The sequence below is a fragment of the Ornithodoros turicata genome, chromosome 1 (assembly GCF_037126465.1).
Source record: "Ornithodoros turicata isolate Travis chromosome 1, ASM3712646v1, whole genome shotgun sequence".
NCBI lineage: Eukaryota > Metazoa > Arthropoda > Arachnida > Ixodida > Argasidae > Ornithodoros > Ornithodoros turicata.
In genome coordinates, this window is record NC_088201.1 from 87,637,345 (window position 1) to 87,658,373 (window position 21,029).

At 46.7% G+C, this 21,029-nt stretch overlaps 1 long non-coding RNA gene across 1 annotated transcript in view; it reads left to right on the forward strand.

The window, feature by feature from the left end:
* Window positions 1-14,636: 14,636 nt before the first annotated feature.
* The window catches only part of LOC135365896 (uncharacterized), a 140,598-nt gene continuing 134,205 nt past the window's right edge, over window positions 14,637-21,029 (forward strand). Inside the window, exon 1 of the long non-coding RNA XR_010413995.1 lies at window positions 14,637-14,724. This is a non-coding gene — a long non-coding RNA (uncharacterized LOC135365896). The remainder of the gene's footprint in view (window positions 14,725-21,029) is intronic.

Genomic DNA, 21,029 nt, shown 5'->3' on the forward strand with positions numbered 1-21,029 from the left:
CGTAGCTTTCGGCCGCGACCTTGTTCGCCACTAGCTTTGAATGTAGTTCAACTCCACCAAATTGGTGGCGCTGTCAAACAGTATGACGTCATTTGTTTACAAACAAAGAGAGGTCTATTTTCAGAATCCTAGCGCAAGAGGGACAGCACTCCCCTCCCTCTTGTATACCACTATAGCCTTTTCCCCCTCCCCTTGCTGTACCGAGCTTTGTGCTGGTGATGATGAAACTGCTTGCCTTTGTCAGCCAAGATCAGGCAGGCGACGGGGTCCAGTTGTACTGCAAACGTACATTCGCGTGAGCGACTTTTGCGGTAAAATTTTTGTGGAGATACCCCGTGATTTTGATTAAAATGGTGCGCTACAAACATAGGCTTTGGAATTCGTGACAAAGATACCTTTGGTTTTTTAATTTGCACATTCAATTATCAAGCTGTTCGAGTCGAGTTGTCCCTTTTTGCGTGTACCCAAGCTCTCGCTTTCTTCATGGCCAATTAACAAAATTTCTTTTAACTTTTTTGTTTAACGAATGGAGACTACCACAAACGTGTTATACGTGTCACCCAAGCGTACTCGCATTTTCATGTAACGCACTCTATTTTTAATAATTAAATAACGCTTGTTCCCTGAACGCTTTGTTGTTGTATCGCTCTGCAAAGTGACTTGTTTCTATACGCATATTTCAATGTTTCCCGCTTAGCAACGTTTGGCTCAATTTTCCTGTAGTGAACATTCATTAGAGCTGCAGTCCCGTGGAAAATCAAGATAACTATCTCTACAGGTTTCCAATTTTGGGAGCTATATTTAAATTTTCACAAATTCCATAGAGCATCGCTCATATGGAAATCAAGTTATACGCGACTGCAGTACTCAGAATATACATGGCGCCTTTAAGAAGATCGAGAGTGGGATTCACTTAACACTCAAGTGAGCGAGGTGAAAGCCTTTACATTTTGGCCTGGGTTTTTGGGAACTTTGCAACCTAAAAGGAACCCTAAAAGATGCCCACAAAATTGCCATGAGAAGCGAAGCATTCGGCGTGACACAAAGAACATATACACTGTGAGAAAAAAATGTCCGCAATTTTACTGAACAAGTGACTGCTAACTCAGTTGTTAGAACATCTGCCATCAACATATATGCTGAGCAAAATCTGTTTGGAGTGCACTCTAGTAGTATGGGATGGACACAGACAGCCGCCAACTCACAACTTGGTCTAAACAATATTTAATTAGCAATTAGAGCTAACTGGGACCCCCAGATTAATCAGCACCCTCCAGGGAGTCATTACACTAATTGGGGAGCATCTAACTCGTGCCCAGACCAGTTGTGAGTTCACGGCAACCTGTGTCGATAAAAAAGAAAAAAATAGATAGAAATAGAGTGGAGAGAAATAATTTATACGAAAATCGACGACGCCATGGTGAAGAAACCGCTCCGGAACAACTGAGTGACCAGCGACCGCCATGTTGCTTGTTGACGGCCGGTAGTTGCAGAGATCGACAACTGGTGGCCACTTAGTTGCAAGGCATCACACCAGATGGCGCTACCATCATAGCTCTATGCGAGAAAGACAGAGAACAACAAGATACTAGCGGCAGCTAAAATTGCAACACTGCTCAACAAGTCTAGGCATGCCAGGGCATGTGGAAAAGGCCTAACCACTACTGCTAAACAGCACGAAGAAAACAGTACACATCGGGGAAAAGGCTTAGGGCGACCGGTTAGGCCTAACTACAGCGTCACTGCACAACGCTACGCGGCTAACACAAGATGACAACCACAAAATGCTAGGCTCACAACGCTAAACGTGTGTGTCAACAGGCTTGGTACGCTGCGGGTCACTGCTAAACAAGTCTAAACATGTGCGTACAGGTAATAATCCCTATCTGTTACGGCAAACATGCGAGAAGAGGCTTAACACGAGCGCGGTAAAACAACGTGCAAACATCGGGCATGGCAAATCACTCACCGTTTCCCTCGCGGCGACGGTGCGTCCGATCCCGCCGACAGTCAAGGCTCAAGTGACGCAGCGCAGGGATGGTGGAGCGAACGACCGCACGTCCTCACTCCACGAGAGCCAGCGCGCAAGTGACTGGAGCGCCTCTCCGCGGCCGCTACGCATCCGCGCACTCCTAGCGCCCTCTGCGCTGCCGCCGTGCCCGGTCGCCAGTATCAAGCAGTCATCTCTTCGCGGGCACTCCCAGTTTCGGTTTCACTCTCTCCTTCCTCTGCGTGCGCGCTCCTAGCCGCAATGAGTTGCTTCTCCGTTTTGCTCTCGTTTCTTTGCGCGTGTTTATTTGAAAGCACTGTATAAAGGCAGCGTCCACTGCGCTCGCGTCATCATTCTGACCGATACGTTGAAAACGCCTTGTGTGGTTTATTCTCATGCGTTTCTCGTCGACGTGGAAAGACAAAAAACGAAGAACTTGGGAAGGAAGAAAGAAAGAAGAGTTTGGGGGAGTGGACCCCTATAGAAAAGCGCATCACTTGAGCAAAAAGAAGTCTCTCACCATTCTCAGAAAGCTGGACGCCAGACGCATCGTCGCGCTCAAGATCAACGACATGTGGCAAATGGATCTCGCCGACTTTTCAAAATACAAGAGGTTCAACAGTAGCTACCGCTACATTCTCGTGGCGATCGATTTCTTCTCCCGCTTTCTGCACACCCTCCCGCTAAAGATGAAACGCCCCGCCGAAATGAAAAGGGCCATGATAAGACTTTTTTCGGGGAGGTAACGTGCCTACACGCGTCTTTTGTGAGAGAGGAGGGGAATTCTACAACAAGACCATCAAGGAGTACCTGACACAAAATAAGGTCCACCTGTATTCCACCTTCTCTCCAGTAATCAAGGCATTGCAAGCAGAACGTGTCATATGCGCTTTACGCGACAGAATATTCGGCTATTTTAGAGTAACCAGAAAATACAACTTTGTTTCCGTGCTTCCCAAGATCGTGCGCGACTACAACACCACCAAATACAGGACGTTGGGCATCAGCCCATGTGAAGTCAGGCCCGAAAACGAATTGGAGCTGTTCAATAAAATAAATGAGAAGCCCGTCATACCCTCCATGAAAAAGAAGCTCAAAGTGGGGGATAAAGTGAGGGTCCTACTACACAGAAAAGGTTTTCAAAAGAGCTCGAAAGGGAGTTGGTCGCCTCAGATTTTCACCGTCTCCCGCCTGAGAGACACCTCCCCTCCCGTCGTGCCTCTGGAAGTTTACCAGGGTAAGGGAGTGGACATCTTTCTACCCGGAGCAGGTACTCGTCGTAACCCGCCAATCAGCTTGGCCAGTAACGAAAGTGCTGAGAAAGAAAAAGTGAACAGTCAGAGCTTCTCCTTGGTTCGCTGATTTGGTTACAACAAAGATAACGACAGTTGGGTTCCGAGCAGAGATGTAGTTAAGATTGGGAAATGACGTCAGGCATTTACATCCACGTCCTATCGAATGCCAGCATGGATAAGTTTCCCTCGAATAAACTCAACACCTTCACAGTAGCGTTCGACAGCCCGCTTCAGCTCTCAAATCACTATAAAGTCGGTCTGATGGATCTCACCAGAAGCAACGATTTTTTAAGTATCGGATACGAAAGGCAAGATGCGAAAATCAAGGTTTCTTTCGAGGACCCGTTCTAAGCCAGGAGAACTTTTCGTGTCATTTCCGATCTCGAGAGGGATTTGGGAAAAGCCCTTTCGGAATTTAACGTTTCTTTCGCGTACAATAAATCGCGATACGACTTTGTCTTACCCATAGATGTGAAGGCTGTGGAATTGGACCCTTGGCTCGCACAGATGCTCAACGTGTCGCTGGCATTGCGCAAAACAGGTCGTGTGGTGAATCCTCCAAAATTGAGCGAATGTGAAGCCACCTCCATCTTATTGAAGCACGCCGTACCCATTGCTTTCGACGACGTCATTTTAAATTCGGAAACAACGTCCCTACGTAACACACTCAACAAGTATTTCCAGTCGCACAAGCTGAACGACGATAACGTCTACTTACTGAAAACGCCGAAACGCCGGTTGCACGTACCGGAACCCTTTTTAAAGCTGCTACAGTTCACACCCGTCAAGGGACACAGAGAAACTCTACGCGTCTCTCTTCCCGTAGTGTGCCAATTTTCTTTCACGATCAAGGCGAAAATCCCTCAATCTCTACAAGTACATCTGCCTCCCGGCTAGTACGCTACACCCCAAGCACTTCTGGATGCGATTAACCAGCGCGTAGGCGAATGCGCGCGCTTCAGCTTCTACGGAACCGAACAGAAATGTAAAATTCGGCTTTCCGAGGGCACCACCACCTTAAGACTCTCAGAGTACTTGGCCGTGCTTTTGGGCTTCGAATCGCACACCATGTTCACGGAGAAGGATGCCACGAGCTCCATCGAGGTACTCCATTGACAACATAATCGTCTACACGGATAACGTGGAACCCACGTGGGGAGTGGGAAAAACGATATTAAAAGTACTGCCCTTTTATTACGAGAAGGCAAGCGTTGGCAAGGGGACGTTGTTATCGCATTTTAAATGTTCGTCGTCCTGAACAAAGAGTACAGCCACGTGCACGGTCCCTTGAGACAGGGGCATGGAATGAAGCATGACGTCCAAAATAGTCCTGTAGGCGTACAACTCGTTGGAATTCACGAGCTTTTTTTTCGCATAAACGGTGGCTGTCTTAAACATGCCACTCAACAGGTGGTTTATTGGGAAAACAACATCTTCCTCGTCCATTTCTTCTGCGTCCTCGTGAGCAATGTGCTCCGTCAAAGACACGAGGCTGCTGTAGAGATCCAAGTATTCCCTTTGCAATTTTGAATAGAAAATTCGACCACTGTACTATTTACCTCGTTGACCGGATAAAAGAGTTGGTACGAAGTATCTTCCACATAGTATTGAATGGAAGGGGGTTCGAATATCATCACGTCACTCGTCAGACAGACCGCCGACCGTTGCGAGTGTTTTTGTCTTTCGTTGAGGTCATGATGGGTTGGAGCGCACAGCAGATGTGTGACCCTCACGACGAACAAAAGAGATCTGCAGGTGTGTCGTGTGTCAGCACTTTTTGTTGTCTTTTGCGACGTTTATTTCCATTGTTCCTTCCAGAGCCCTCCATGGAATCCAGCACGTCTCTCCCCGTTGCTATGGCCGTCTTTTTTACTGCGTCCGATATTCCTTCGCCGTCGGCCAAATTCTGCGCCAAGCACTTCAACGTTTTCTTGGTGATCGGTTTTATTTGTTGCCAGATGGGAACGATAAACTTGGATATGTTGCTCAACAAACCGCCCCCTCGTTGGAAAAGGGGTCTTGTGTACACGGGAATTATTTGGGGGGGAATTACGGTACATATTTGAAATGCAACGTTAAATTGGTTCTACCTTTGGACCGCAACGGTAAACGTCTTCCCGTTTCGTCCGCGAGAACAATCGTCACTGAGGGAATTTCGAATTCAGACAGGTTAAAATACTGGATGTTATTTAACGTGTAGATGACGACATGCTTGCCTTCTCGTAATAAAAGGGCAGTACTTTTAATATCATTTTTCCCACTCCCCACGTGGGTTCAACGATATCCGTGTAGACGATTGTGTTGTGAAACAGGGGTTCCAGGAGCACCTCGAGCTCGTGGCATCCTTCTCCATGAACACGGTGCGCGATTCGAAGTCCAAAAGCACAGCCAGGTACTCGGAAAGTCTTAAGATGGTGGTGCCCTCGGAAAGCCGAATTTTACATTTCTGATCGGTTCCGTCGCGCACGTTCGTCTGCGCTCTGGTGGTCACATCCAGACGTGCTTGGGTTGTAGCATAATAGCCGGGGGGCAGATGTACTTGCCGAGATCAAGGGATTTTCGCGCTACGGGGAGAGAGACACGTAGAGTTTCTCCATGTCCCTCGATGGGTGTGAACTGTAGAAATTTTAGAAAGGGTTTCGGTACATGCAACCCCTACGGCGTTTTCAGAGAGTAGATGTTATCCGCGTATTCTAGCGAGGCATTCAGGTTGTGCGACCGGAAATACTTGTTGAGAGTTAGTGTCTTCGATTGGGCTGCACTTTTTGAACTGGTGCAAGTAGTGCAACTTCTGCCGTTCGATTCGGCGAAGGTGCAGCCTTTGCACTACACTTTCTCATTCGATTCAAAAAAGTGCCGCAGGAGTGCAGCACGAGTGCAGGAAAATGTTGCACCTCCTCATACCACTGTGCAGCGATCCGTGCAACTCAGTAGCAGATGACAACATGGTGGTTGAGTAAAATAAAGCACTGAAAAGAAAACTGTAGCTTCACGTTCTTTTTTCAATTCGACTATCCCTATTCTAATTTTTTAAGCCTTGTGATGAACTTCCGTGTTTTTGCTTTTCCGCGTTAATTCCTTATCCGGTTTCTGAATGTACTTGAAGCTTGAAGTGTGTCATCTGCCTATTTTGTCACCAAAGCAAACGGTTTTCCATCATGGAATTCGCCGCTGAAGTTGCTGGAGTGTTAAAATCTGTATGGCCTGCGCTCGACGACGATGGAAATTATATCTTCCAACATGTGTGTCTGTGACGTTCTCATAATACAGTGGCACTCGGTTCCTGTCCAACCGCAACTCGCACAACACCTTACACGCCGCGATTACGGTGGACGGTGGACGTTGTCTCTCGTCTTCCTCTTCCTCACTACTGGAGTTTGCGAGCTCAAAGGCGCTGGGCAAAGAGTCGCTCATTGTCGAAAATTGTCGAAATTAACCGAACGGCGCGCAGCAGACAGACTGCACGGAGCCAACTCTCCTATTCAATTCAGCTTTGGTGCAACTTGGACTGGGGCTGCACTGATGTACACTTTCGGTCGCTCGCCTTACACTCGCGCCCTGCACTTTTCTCTGAATCGAAGACACTTAGTGTTACGTAGGGACATGGTTTCTGAATTCAAAATGACGTCGTCGAAAGCGACGGGTGCGGCGTGCTCCAATAAGATGGAGGTGGCTTCGCGTATGCTCAATTTGGGAGGATTCACCGCACGACCTGCTTCGCGCAATGCCAGCGACACGTCGAGAGCCTCTGTGAGCCGAGGGTCCAATTCCACGGTCTTCATGTCAAAGACGAAGTCGTATCGCGATTTATTGTACGCAAAAGAAATGTTAAATTCCGAAAGGGCTTTTCCCAAATCCCTCTTGAGATCCGAGGTGAGACGAAAAGTTCTCCCGGCTTCCAGTGTGTCCTCGAAAGGAACCTCGATTTTCACATCTTGCCTTTAGTATCCGATATTTCAAAAATCATTGCTGATGCTGAGATCCATCAGACCGACTCTATAGCGCTTCGAATCGCAACCAAATCGACAGGCTGTCGAAAGCTACCGTGAAGGTGTTGAGTTTATTTGAAGAAATCTTATCCATGTTGGCGTTAGACAGGAGGTGGACGTAAATGTCAGACGTCATTTCCCAATCCCGACCACGTCGCTGCTCGGAACCCAACTGTCGTGATCTTTGTCATAACCGAACCAACAAATCAAGGAGAAGCTCTGACTGTTCACTTTCTTCTTTCTCAGCACTTTCGTTACTGGCCAAGCTGATTGACATTTCGGGTTACGACGAGTATCTCTTGCGGGTAGAAAGATCCGTCCACTTCCTTACCTCGGTAATCTTCCAGAGGCACGGTGGGAGAGGAGGTGTCCCCCAGGTGGGAGACGGTGAAAATCTGAGGTGACCAACTCCCTTTCTAGCTCTTTTGAAAACCTTTTCTGTGTAGTAAGACCCTCACTTATTCATCCCCCACTTTGAGCTTCTTCTTCACGGAAGGTACGAGGGGCTTCTCATTTATTTGATTGAACAGCTCCAATGGACCATTTCCATATTCGCGTCGCCCCTGGCGACGGAATGTCGAACGTCGTGTCTTTCCCCCAATAATGGTGATGCACTTTTCGGACTGGCACACTGCGTGGGAAAGTAGCCAGAGAAGATTGGAAGAAGAAAAGAAAGAGTGATAGCACATTGTAGATTGCGGAAAGAGTGATAGCACATTGTACTCGTTACCAAACCTCAAACGCCCACGTAACCTTGAAACCGATTATCTCCCCACGATGAACACGACAGTCTCCCACAGGTGGGTCCATGGCAATGTTTTCCGCTCAAAGATGACGGACTCAAGGGCCGGGCATGCGCATACGCATTGTCGGAAATGGTCCATTCGTTTTCGGCTGTGACGTTGGACGGGCTGATGCCCAACGTCCTGTGTTTGGTGGTGTTGTAGTCATGCACGATCTTGGGAAGCACAGAAACGAAGTGGCATTTTCCGGTTACTTTAAAATAACGGAATATTCTGTCGTGTAAAGTGCATATGACCCGTTCTGCCTGCGATGCCTCGATTACGGGAGAGAGGGTGGAATACATGTGGACCTTCTTTTGTGCAAGGTACTCCTTGATGATCTTGTTGTAGAATTCCCCGCCTCTATTGCAAAAGATGCATGTAAGCGCGTTACCTCCCCGAAAAAGTCGTATCCTGGCCCTTTTCATTTCAGCGGGGCGCTTCGTCTTTAGCGGGAGGGTGAGCAGAAAGCGGGAGAGGAAATCGATCGCCACGAGAATGTAGCGGTAGCCACTGTTGAACCTCTTGTATTTTAAAAAGTCGATGAGATCCATTTGCCACACGTTGTTGATCTTGAGCGCGACGATGCGTCTCCTATTAAACTTTCTTCTCACCGGATGGTATAGCGTGTAGGCATCCAGCTTTCTGAGAATGGTGAGAGCCTTCTTTTTGCTCAAGTGATGCGCTTTTCTATAGCGGTCCACTCCCCCCAAACCACCCTCTCGTTTCTCATATCCCTCCATAAGTCGTCCACGCAATGGAGGCTTCCTGCTGCTGCTGCTGAGCTCGCGAGATTTGAGGAGAGAATTCAGGCACAATAGTTTCGAGACTTTGGGGAACCAAGAAGCTTTCCTTCCCGTCTTACGCTGCAACAAATAATTGACGAGTTGGTAAACAGAGGAGTGCCTGGTGGGCTTGCCCGACACAGAGACACAACCCTTGTGATCCCAGGAAATAACCTTCTTTAATTCCGAGACGACCCTTTCCGCTTCCTCTTCGTCCACCTCTGGAGAGAGAGCGAATAGTCAAAGTCATTCATAGCGTCGGACGCCTTGTTTTTATTGTCGTTGGGGTCGAATTCGTACTGCTTCAGTATGCGATACAGTGCTTTCAGTATGAGTTTCACTTTGACGTCGTCACTCTCCTTCGAGGAAAGAATGTTTCCGATTGAGGTGGTCACTTCAATTCTCTTGGCCATTGGCGAAGAGGTTCAACACGGCGGAAAGCAGGAGAGGAACCACCGATGAAAGATGATGATGATGATGATTGGGAGTTTAGTGGCGCAACACCGACGAAAGAATGCCCTGCCCTTGCTGCTGAGACAGATAGCGCTTCAAACGTTGCGAATTCTTGTGTATCTTTCTGTAGGTGAGCCAACGTAAGAAGCGTTTGTGCTTCTTCGAACGTGCAGATGTGCCTGGCGGTAGAGCTACCTTTCCGTTCAATACACTGAGACAAATTTCAGAGAGCTGTTTCATGTCGGATGAGGTAGACCGTATCAAGATGTCACGACAGCGCGGAGGGGGTAGAGTAGAAAGCACTTTGAGTAAAGCGAGGTGAGGGCAGAGATTCATTTCGGAGCGTAGATATATTGACATTTTCCTGGAAAGATGTTGCTACGCAACCTGTTATCCTTGTGCATATAGTTGTGAAGATCCATGAGTAAATAAGTGTGGGCCAACGACATCGCTTGTTTATATGCGTCCAGAAAATACTCCAATCTTTTTCTGCCAAATAGGTGTTGCCCGAAATGTTCCATCTGGTGGCCGCTGCGCACGATGCGCCACAGGACGACATAACTGGCGTTGTAGGATATAGTTCTAAAATGGCTACTGTTAAAAAAGATGTTTTGAACGAGTAAGAAGATCGACGTGTTGGCGTGGTGAGAATCCCGAATAAAAAGATCGGTCACCTCCTTCAAGGAATTGGCGTCGGTCATGGGATCGTCGACGACGATGAGCGTAGCGCGCGTCATATTCCACTCTCGTGGTAAAATTTAAACAGCCCCAAATTCTTCCTGCATGCTCGGCAAAAAATATTCCTGCACATAGAATATTTGTGACGGAGGCTTGTCCACGATGTCATTCAGGTTCCTCAGCACGTTCACAATGAACGTAGATTTGCCGCACATGGAGGGGCCGCTTAAGATACAGCAAAAAGGATGGCGGAAACAAAAAGGTTCGGAGGAAAACATGCTGCGTGTCTACACGTTGCACGAAGAAAAAGAAGAGACTGAGACTCGTAGAGAAATGCATTGCTTTTATTTACATGTCATCGTTGTCCTCTAGATTGGAACTGCTTTCGCAATACTGATTATCCAGGCTAAAGTTGGGCTTCTTTTTCGTCAGTTTGTCCGCCGCTAAGAGTGGTCGAGCGTCTTCATCTTGTCCTGACACATTTCTTGACGTGCTTGCAACCATTCCAGGCGGTGGACTTGGAACGCTTCCTCCACGATGCCGCGAATAAATTCGCAAAGTTATTCGTTTTTTGTCTTTCCCTGTCGGTGAGAAACGCAGGAGAATAAACCACACAAGGTGTACCACGTATTGTTCAGAATGATGATGCGAGCGCAGTGCGCGTTGCCTTTAGACAGTGTTTTCAAATAAACACACGCAAAGGAACGAGAGCAAAACGAAAACAGAGAAGCAACCCGTTGCCGCTAGGAGCGCGCGCAGTGGAAGGAGAGAATGAAACCGAAACGAGAAACGCCCATGAGGAGATGACCGCTTGGTACTGGCACCGGGCACGACGCCGGCGCAGAGGGCGCTAGGAGCGTGGGGATGGGGATGGCCGCGGAGAGGTGCTCCATTCACATTCGCGCTGGCTCTCGTGGAGTGAGGACATGCAGTCGTTCGCTCCACCGTCCCCGCGCTGCGTCAGTTGAGCCTTGACTCTCGTCGGGATCGGACGCACCGTCGCCGCAGGGGAAAAGGTGAGTGATTTGCCGTGCCCGATGTTTGCGCGTTGTATTTTCCGGTTACTCTAAAATAGCCGAATATTCTGTCGCGTAAAGCGCATACGACCCGTTCTGCTTGCGATGCCTTGATTACGGGAGAGAAGGTGGAATACAGGTGGACCTTATTTTGTGTCAGGTACTCCTTGATGGTCTTGTTGTAGAATTCCCCTTCTCTGTCGCAAAAGACGCGTGTAGGCACGTTACCTCCCCGAAAAAAGTCTTATCATGGCCCTTTTCATTTCAGCGAGGCGCTTCGTCTTTAGCGGGAGTGTGCGCAGAAAGCGGGAGAAGAAATCAATTGCCACGAGAATGTAGCGGTAGCCACTGTTGAACCTCTTGTATTTTGAAAAGTCGGCGAGATCCATTTGCCACACGTCGTTAATCTTGAGCGCGACGATGCGTCTGGCGTCCAGCTTTCTGAGAATGGTGAGAGACTTCTTTTTGCTCAAGTGATGCGCTTTTCTATAGGGGTCCACTCCCCCAAACTCTTCTTTCTTTCTTCCTTCCCAAGTTCTTCGTTTTTTGTCTTTCCACGTCGACGAGAAACGCAGGAGAATAAACCACACAAGGCGTTTCCAACGTATCGGTCAGAATGATGACGCGAGCGCAGTGGACGCTGCCTTTATACAGCGCTTTCAAATAAACACGCACAAAGAAATGAGAGCGAAACGGAGAAGCAACTCATTGCCACTAGGAGCGCGCGCGCAGTGGAAGGAGAGAGTGAAACCAAAACTGGGAGTGCACGCATGTGTAGCGGCTGAGGAGAGGCGCTCCAGTCACTTGCGCGCTGGCTCTCGTGGAGTGAGGACGTGCGGTCGTTAGCTCCGCCGTCCCTGCGCTGCGTCACTTGAGCCTTGACTGTCGTCGGGATCGGACGCACCGTCGCCGCGGGGGAAACGGTGAGTGATTTGCCATGCCCGATGTTTGCACGTTGTTTTACTGCGCTTGTGTTAAGCCTTTTCTCGCATGTTTGCCTTAACAGATAGGCCTTATTCCCTGTACGCGCATGTTTAGACTTGTTTGGCAGTGACCTGCAGCGTACCAAGCCTGTTGACACACGTTTAGCGTTGTGAGCCCAGCATTTTGTTGTTGTCGTCTTGTGTTAGCCGCATGGTGTTGTGCGATGACGCTGTGATTAGGCCTAACCGGTCGCCCTAAGCCTTTTCCTCGATATGTACTGTTTTCCCCATGCTGTTTAGCAGTAGCGGTTAAGCCTTTTCCATGTGCTCTGGCATGCCTAGACTTGTTGAGCAGTGTTGCAATTTTACCTGCCGCTAGTATCTTGTTGTTCTCTGTCTTTCTCGCATAGAGCTATGATGGTAGCGCGGTGGCACCATCTGGTGTGATGCCTTGCAACTAGGTGGTCACCTGTCGTCGATCTCTGCAACTACCGGCCGTCAACAAGCAACATGGCGGTCACTGGTCACTTGGGTGTTCCGGAGCAGTTTCTTCACCATGGCGTCGTTGATTTTCGAATAAATTGTTTCTCTCCACTCTATTTCTATCTATTTTTTTTTCTTTTTTATGGACACAGGTTGCCATGAACTCACAACTGGTCTGGACACAAGTTAGATGATCCCCAATTAGTGTAATGACTCCCTGAAGGGTGCTGATTAATGTGGGGGTCCCAATTAGCTCTAATTGCTAACTAAATCGTGTTTAGACCAAGTTGTGAGTTGGCGGCACTCTGTGTCCATCCCATACTATTCACAGTGCGCAGTTCCCGACTGGGTTTTCGCACTTTAATCTCCCTTTAATGTAACTGGGTCTCTTTTCGGGATTCCTGTGTTCGGGATTCGTGTGTGATGTCGTGGTTCCGGTGTGCACTCCGGGATTCGAACCCGGGAGGTACCCTGGTTCGAATCCCGGTGCCGGCTGTGCTGTCTGGGGTTTTTCCTCACACACATATGTCGGCACAGTTCCCTTAAAAGTCGGCCCAGGACGCACATTCCCCCAGGGCGTCAGTCGTGACGTTGCCCACCTCTGTAAGGCCGACCACGGCGAGCCCTTTCACCAGCACCACCACCACCGCAGTGTGCACTCCAAACATTTTCCATACCTACTTCACGGCACATATGCCAGCAACAGAGTTAGCAGTCACTTCTGTGCAAAATTAGATTTTTTTTTACAGTGTACTAATGCACAAACACAAAGGAACGTAAATAGACGGTGTTGTCCGCATTTTGGCGACTAAAATACAGGTGATTCTGAAGATCGCGATTTTGTTTGCTATTGTATACATTAGGAATTTAAATTCATTAGGAAGGAACATTACATTGTATACGTTGTTTTTTAGTCCCCCAATGCTGCCCTTCCCTTCGCACGGCTTAAGTTACACACTTAACGAAAAATAAGACAAAAACAATACCCCCTCGTCCAAACGTTAGCCCGACTGACCAAACCGTCTTCGAACCCTGAAATTTATAGCTTCCTGTTTGCTGTACAGAACCATTTGGAGAGCGCCTCACTGTAACCTGATCTCCCGTGTGTCTGCGCCTACGTCTAGGAGCCGTATACACACCCCATACATGCTAGGAACGAGGTCATCATCATCAAAGTGTCCGGCCGTGTTCTGTGAAAGCGCGGCAACACATAGAAGTAAAAATAAAAAAGAAACCCGCCGTTTCCGTCGCACAGCAAGTTTCAGCTTTACACCATCCCATGAAGCTTCCCTCACTCGAATGCGGGTTGGAACTAACACAACAGAAGGCTCAGGGTACCCTAAACAATGAACAATTGAAATATGGCAGTCGTCAAGTAATCCAGACAACGGCGGAACTCGAACCACCCACCTCTCGATTGCCGGTCGAATGCGCTGTTCGTCTGCGACCTCAGAATAGTTACTTTACCTCATGTTCTACACATAAACTAACTTTTTATTCTTCAGCGACTAAGATTTACGCGTACCATCGTTCACAATATGAAAACAAAGTGAAATAGTTTTTATTTAGTCAACTCAAAAATGTAAAATCTAGCGTAGATGAGACCTACTCCTGCAAAATGAACCAGTGCAACAGTCGTCTAGGATGACGAAACAGGCAATTTTGTCGTCGATTCTGCATTATTGCGGTCGCGAAAGGAGCCTTTGAACGTTCGAACGCTGAAGCTTCTAGAAGCATTTTGATAGAACATCGATATTGACACACAATTACTATTATGCAAACGTCACGTAAATATAGCTAGATCGACTATCGCAATTCAAAAGTTTTCGCTGTCTTCACTCCCTTTTGAAACCAAAACTTTACGTTCGCATTGTCATGTCAGACCAGGAGCCGTCGGTTTCAGAAGTTTTTTTGCCTTTCCTCGGTGAGCATTGTAAGACTTTGCTGTCTCAAAACTGTTTATTTCTGTTCCATTCGATTCTCAATCTCTCCTCCTCCTCCTCTTCCCCGCCCTGCCGGCGCCGCTCACTTACAAGCATCTAAGTGCAAAGACGCGCGTTTAGCGATTAGCGTCACCCTGCATTTTAACACGTGAAACCGTGCAAAAATGTAAGACATCATTTGGGAAGTGATATTTCGCAAGTGCTGTATTATGCGTGTTACCTTGTCCTCCATGATCTGCATGAGCTGAAGCGTGTGTGTGTTTTTTTCACAGACAGCTGTGACCAGTGGTCGCTAGTGTGGTGTTTTTGTTTTTGCGTCCCGTCTTGCTTACTGTCGAGAGTGACTATGCAATGCATATAGACTGCAAGGAGACAGGACTAAAAAAGGTAACCGGAGAGTACGTTGAGTGAAAGTAGACTCCATAATGAATATTCACACTTGTAGAAGGAACCCGGACCATCAACGGGAAACGTACGCCTCTTCTGTGACAATTATGAACATCATAAGTGTCACAAAAAATGCGTATGCCTCCCGTTTTCAACAAATCAGGACAGATAACGATATCATTCGAGATGATGGTTGGCTAGAAGCGTGCTATGCGGTGAAGTTCATTTTTAGGAGTGTATATCTGTAAATGTGTTCTTATATGCTCAAATAACATATATTTCAACTGTTTTGTTGTTTTAAGCGAGCTGTGATAAACAACCTACTGTTCATTCTGCACTATTTTACAGTTACTTTATTGAAGTGCTCCTTATGATGACAATCTCTAACAATTTTATTTATTTATTTATTTATTTATTTATTTGTTCATGTAAGTACAAGCTGTGACTACTACATGTAAGTACTCACTTCCATGAAGTGAGTACTTCCTTCGGCAATTGTGCTTTGCTTTAGGATAAGTGAGCTCGTGTATATAAAGAGTGTAATACTGGAGCATACTTCCTCGAATGACCTAGGTGTAGTTCAGTGGAGCCAGCATGTAATTCGGCAACATGCATAGCTTGATAGTCACTGTAAATCACATTTGTGAGGGTGGGCTAGGATGACCAGTAGAACATCCTTGAAACGTCAGTAAGGACATCCACTGGACTGACCTGGGACATCTATGGATGCAACTTTGGCAGTAAATTTGACGTCCACGAGACGTCATATGGATTTTCATGGACATCCCCAGGATGTCCAGATATCCCAAAATGAACGTCCGTTGGTGGTTGTCTGGGAACAAGATTTCAACCTCATTCGTTTTAGATTGTCGTTTGCAGGCTTCTCTTGAATGTGTACCAGTAAAGGTAGCCATAACACATACAGTTTTGTGGCATGCACTTATCTGTTTCTATTTCAGCTTATAAATACCTTATATCAAACACACATACTGTACGGCACGCATTTAACAGCCTGTCACAGCTGGATCTCGGACGCTTTGTCGGCAAAACAAACTTTACTATGCGAGATGCATAAAGTGTACCCAAGCAACTCTTGGTTCCTGGTGAGGCAGCCGAGGAATCAAGCAGCTCATTGGGTCAAATGCACGAAAGCATAACGTACAACACAGGGGCACCAGAAAAGTGAAGAAATTCTGCTGTTTGTAACCCAGAGCACAAATACTAGAAATGTACCAAATCTCAGGCACTAGAAAACATCCGAATCTTTTTTGGTGGCTTTTCCAAAAGGGACATCTAAGCCTCACAACGCAACTTGAGAAAGCTGCCGTCCGCCACGAGTGTGTTCCTCCGTGTGAATGTGATTGTCACTGGCAACAATGTAACAGAGAATGTGTGGAGGGTGAGTGCGTGCCCCAGTATTCCCTAGCGTGGCTTCTTATGTTGGTGAAAAGCTGGTAGCATCTCTCACGGGAAAACGGAGGGTGCAGTTTAGAATCCCAGTGCTGGTGCATTTTTATGTGTCTGCCGTTTCTTAAAGGAGCATGGAGGACACCTCGGATATACAGGGTTGCCCAATATAAAGTTCGGGGTTTGTAATGATGATAAAACAAAGAATACGGCCTTTCGGGAGCTGAACTATGCATCGGACGACGTATCGTACACTGACATTTTATGTCGTGTACAGTCACTCTGTTGAAATTTCTGCGAAGAATTCGTGAACATCTGTTTCCGTTCCTTCCGCTAGATGGCGCCACAGTCGGAAGCGGCGTTGCGGATGGCATTTAAAGATTGAAACCAGCTAAGACCCGGTTTCACAGCACTGCGTGTCTGCTTTTCTTTCATTTTTTCCTTTCCTTTCTTTCTTTTTGTTTATTTGCAGTTTCTGTCTCAGTTTCTTTTTCGGAATAGCAAGTGCAATAGCCTGGCTGACATTTCCTTTTTTTTCTTTCACCTAATTAAACATACCCCCCCCCCCCCCGTTTCACAAACGTCGATTAACACTTGAACCGAGATCAACGGTCCCTTAACTCGAATATAACGCTTGACTGTGCTTCACAACAGGCAGTTATTATTACTGAAACATTCAAGACGTCATCAACTAGCGTCTGCAAAAAGAAAATGTTAGAGAGCCGACGGTTTTTATTTCTCACGAATCATTCGCAATAAGTTTAACGGAGTGACTCTACTAACATAAAATTTCAGTGCACACTGCGTCGTCCGATGCATAGTTAAGCTCCCGTAAGGCTATACTTTGCTTTATCGTCGTTACAAACCCCTACTTTATCTTGGACAACCTTGTATATGCATTACCACATCATATGAATATACTACCTTCACAAACTGTCGCGCAGAATATTTCCTGTGGGATGCGCGTATTTCCTGGGAAAGATTGTGCAGCGAGGGTGAACTCTCCCATTTCTCTTGCCGTGTTCTGACGACCAGCTCATCCGGAATATTTTATTGGGTGTCGAGAATCGCCTGCTACAGTGCGGGAGCAAGGCGAGCGGTCGACTACCCTGTGTCAGACGCAAGAAGCGCGAGGGAAAAAAGCTCACTCCTCGCTAGTGGCGGGATGAGATGACGTCGCAGACTGACAGCCGAGGGAAGGAGCTTTTCTGACCCACGAGATTGAAAGCTCTTTCGCGAACCAGTATTGAGCGTTGGGCTCATACATTTTGTGTAGTTATGTGTCACATGGTTTGCCATCCCAGTTACTACTCCCCCTGGCATATATATATATTTTTTTAGATCTTCCATACGCCTTTAAGATAGTGACCTGTGAGAACGACACGCACCACCAATGTGCGCGGGATGCTGAACCAGTATTCGCTAGAACGCTTTGCTCTTCAACGAACTTCAGTTTCCTTTAACGTAATTAGCACAAACAAACCTCCCCCCCTCAAATTTAACTCAATAAAATGTGATGATATCCCACCTTAATCACATAAAGCGCGGCTCGCTCGAAGATTGCGGAACCTCTCGGAAATGAGGGCACGATAAAGGATTGCTGGTTTGCACAGTAAACATATATCTGGTCTGATGACACTTTAAATCCCTTTGATTTAAAATCGCTACGACGCCATTTAAATTTGCAACAAACCCCCCATGGTGTCTGCATTACAATGCGGCTACGGGGCAGGCTGAGTTACGTGCATTTCACGTGCATGCACTTGATACAACTGTCGCAGTTGACTAACATACGCATGTTGACTGGCTGTTACAGTCCATGAAGGACATTAAAGGAACAGTGAAATGGCATTTGCGCGAAGCCTAGCTAACAAGCACCCCACTCGCTTTAAAATGAAACTTCAAGCCATAACACGCTCAATGCCACCCAGTGCATGGAATGATACCTTTACCACTTCTAACTCGCGGAAAGCGCCGGGCGTACGCGTTTTGGGGAAAATTAACAGAGCAGCATAAACGGCGTATCGCATTGGACGTTTTCTCAGCGTCAAAACGTCGCGCGCACGCCATGGCCATGCAGACGCGGCGAAGAAACGCCAGTTAGGCGACAACCCGAAACGCATGGGACGCGTACGGAGCGAGTGACGCGCGTCAGTGTTGCTATATCCGTCGACCCCAAATATCTGTTAGAACGTGCCGATGCTCTTCTTTGCTGTGGTTCCTGCGTTCCTTCATTCCAGATACCATAAAATGTTCACGTAAATTTTGTGTGATGGATAAAGTCCCAAAAATTTATGCGAGCTGCTCATACGCAACCTTGTGTGCCGCACGACGGTCATGGTTCTGTCTGCTTCTCGGAAAACGCACCCAGACGCGCGCGAATATCGGTTGTCGACAGATTCCGGCGTACGCTCTCCGGGCACGTTGAAAAACTGGTTTTTACGAAGTCACACGCACGCCAAGTCCGCGCGCGTCCTGAAAACGTCGGAAAAATTCTCCATGCGTTTAGGCCTTAAGCGTCATTACGTAACACTTAACAATATCCCAGTTCACGGCCCTGTTTTGAGACAACTGTCTCAAAATGGCCGTAAGCGAACCACGCCATTCGGAATGGGGATCGGCTAGGTCCGTGGTATGGGACGAAGTTCTCTTTCTAGAGTGCTGACCACTTGTTCATTTCGGGTAGGTGAATCGGAGTTTTGAATTCCAGCATGGACTGTGCTGTCTGGCTGTCTGTTCTGAGTTTGCGTCAGACGCCATAAGACGACTCTCGTCAGGACAGGCAGACAGCTCGTTAACAAAACGCCTCCAGCTAACCGCTTGGACTGGAATGTTTCTCACCAACCGCTTCAATACCACCGCAATGCACCCCATCCGAACACAAATACACGTTCCCTTTTATGATGTCGCTTCTATCATATCGTTATACTGGTTGTTTCAGTAACCATGTAAAATAAACTTTAGTGAAAAAAAGGAAAAATGCGCACTGCGGAAAAATATGCGATCAACGATTTGAAATTGACCTGCGGGGAACTTTTGCCACCTGCTACCAGTACGTTTATCAAATATCCACGAAATATATTTAATTTATTGAACTGGAATACGAGGTTCCTTTTTTTTTTGGCAAGAAACATCGAGCACGTGTCGTATTTACCCCATTCCACTTTACAAAATACATTCACTACTACATTGACAATAGCTGTAAAAAAATGCGAAGACCGTCGTTTCGAGACCCGCAAATTGTGAGCCGCGCTCAATTCTCCGTGAAGTTAGTGCAAGAAGCGTCGACATAAAACGATGACCCACGTATTCCAGTTTCCCTCTCACTGTTGCTTCCCATGGCTGCACATGGCGTTCTAACATTGCTAAGACATCTGAAGGTGTCAGGTCCGTGCCCTCCTCGTCCTCTTTGCCTGAATTCTGGACAGGGAAGTGAAGGTCACTGACAATGTGCGCGTTTGGAAACGACCGGTTTTCAAACTTTTTCTTTTTTTACCTGTTACTCAGGGAAGGGTAACAGTAACGGAAACAGAAACAGTATATTACCGAAATTGCAGAAGGTAACGATAACGGAAACGGAAACACATACCACTGCACTTCATTACCGGAAACAGGAACGGAAACGAAAATTATCGTTCGGTATTGAATTCGGGTAATGGCTATAACTGTTGTGCGATGACATTTCGTGAATTTTCATTTTATTTTTGTATTTTGATGACTTCATTCCCAGTAATGCTCTAAATATTCTACGACAGCATGGAAAGAAAGCGCAATATTGGACATCGAGGGTGCATCATTCGCTTTCCTACTCGTGACATTACCTACCTACATGACATCAAGGCATGCGACTTACACAACATAGATTCCACGCACTCTACTCCATCATAGCACTAGGATGACATCATATTATTTTTATTTTTTACTTTCTATAGTTCACTGTGGCTATGGCAGTATTGTTTACTACTAAGAACGTCCGCCTATGAATGGGACATTGGATGAAGGGTACGTCCATCTTGGGTTTGCTGAACCCAGAGTGATTGAAGACAGAAGGCTGACTGGAAGCATGTTCCTACGTTTCTTTGAAAATGTTGCAAGATGTGCGCATCCCAACGATGTAAAATTACTTGCGTAGTGCGTACGCGTGACACCGACGCAGCACTTAGGCAAAACAGGGTGCTGACAGAGCCGGACGGGCTGTCCTCCCGCAGCTCTGTAACAGTCGTTCCATTACCGGAAACAGTAACGGAAACGCAACAGAAACGAAAGTAAAAGCTGGTATCAGAAACGGATAACGGAAACGAAAATATAGCAGTAACGAAAATGGAAACGGTAACGAAAATACGTCCGTTATCCTTCCCTGATTACCATTGTAGAAGGAATGTGTTTGTAGTAGTGTGGGGTAAATCCAACATGCGGTTTCTGTTTCTGGCAAAAAAATAAAAATAAATAAATAAGACAAAAAATGTGGGGTTCAGTTCAGACAATTAAATTTATTTCAATGAAAATTTGATAAAGTTACTTGCGGTACCTGACAAAAGCTCCCTATAGATAAATGACTCGATCGCATTTTTTTGTATTTCTTTTGCTATTAAAATTTAGACATGGTTGCTGAAAGATCCTGTGTAATACCACTGTGGGGTCTTCAACGTATAATGAATAAATAAGTATGATTACCACGACGACAACTAGTCTATTGTTTCTACGACAAGTGCCGAAAAATGTCCATTTTATACCTGGACTGGCAGGCTACAAGAGGCAGCTCCCGTACGAACAAGCGAAGTAAACAACATTACTACTTGAATATCGATGTGTAGATCAATTTTAAGCTGTGAATAAAAAAATAATGTACTATAATGGCGACGCAACTTACTCAATTTCTTCCCGCACCAGCGCATTTG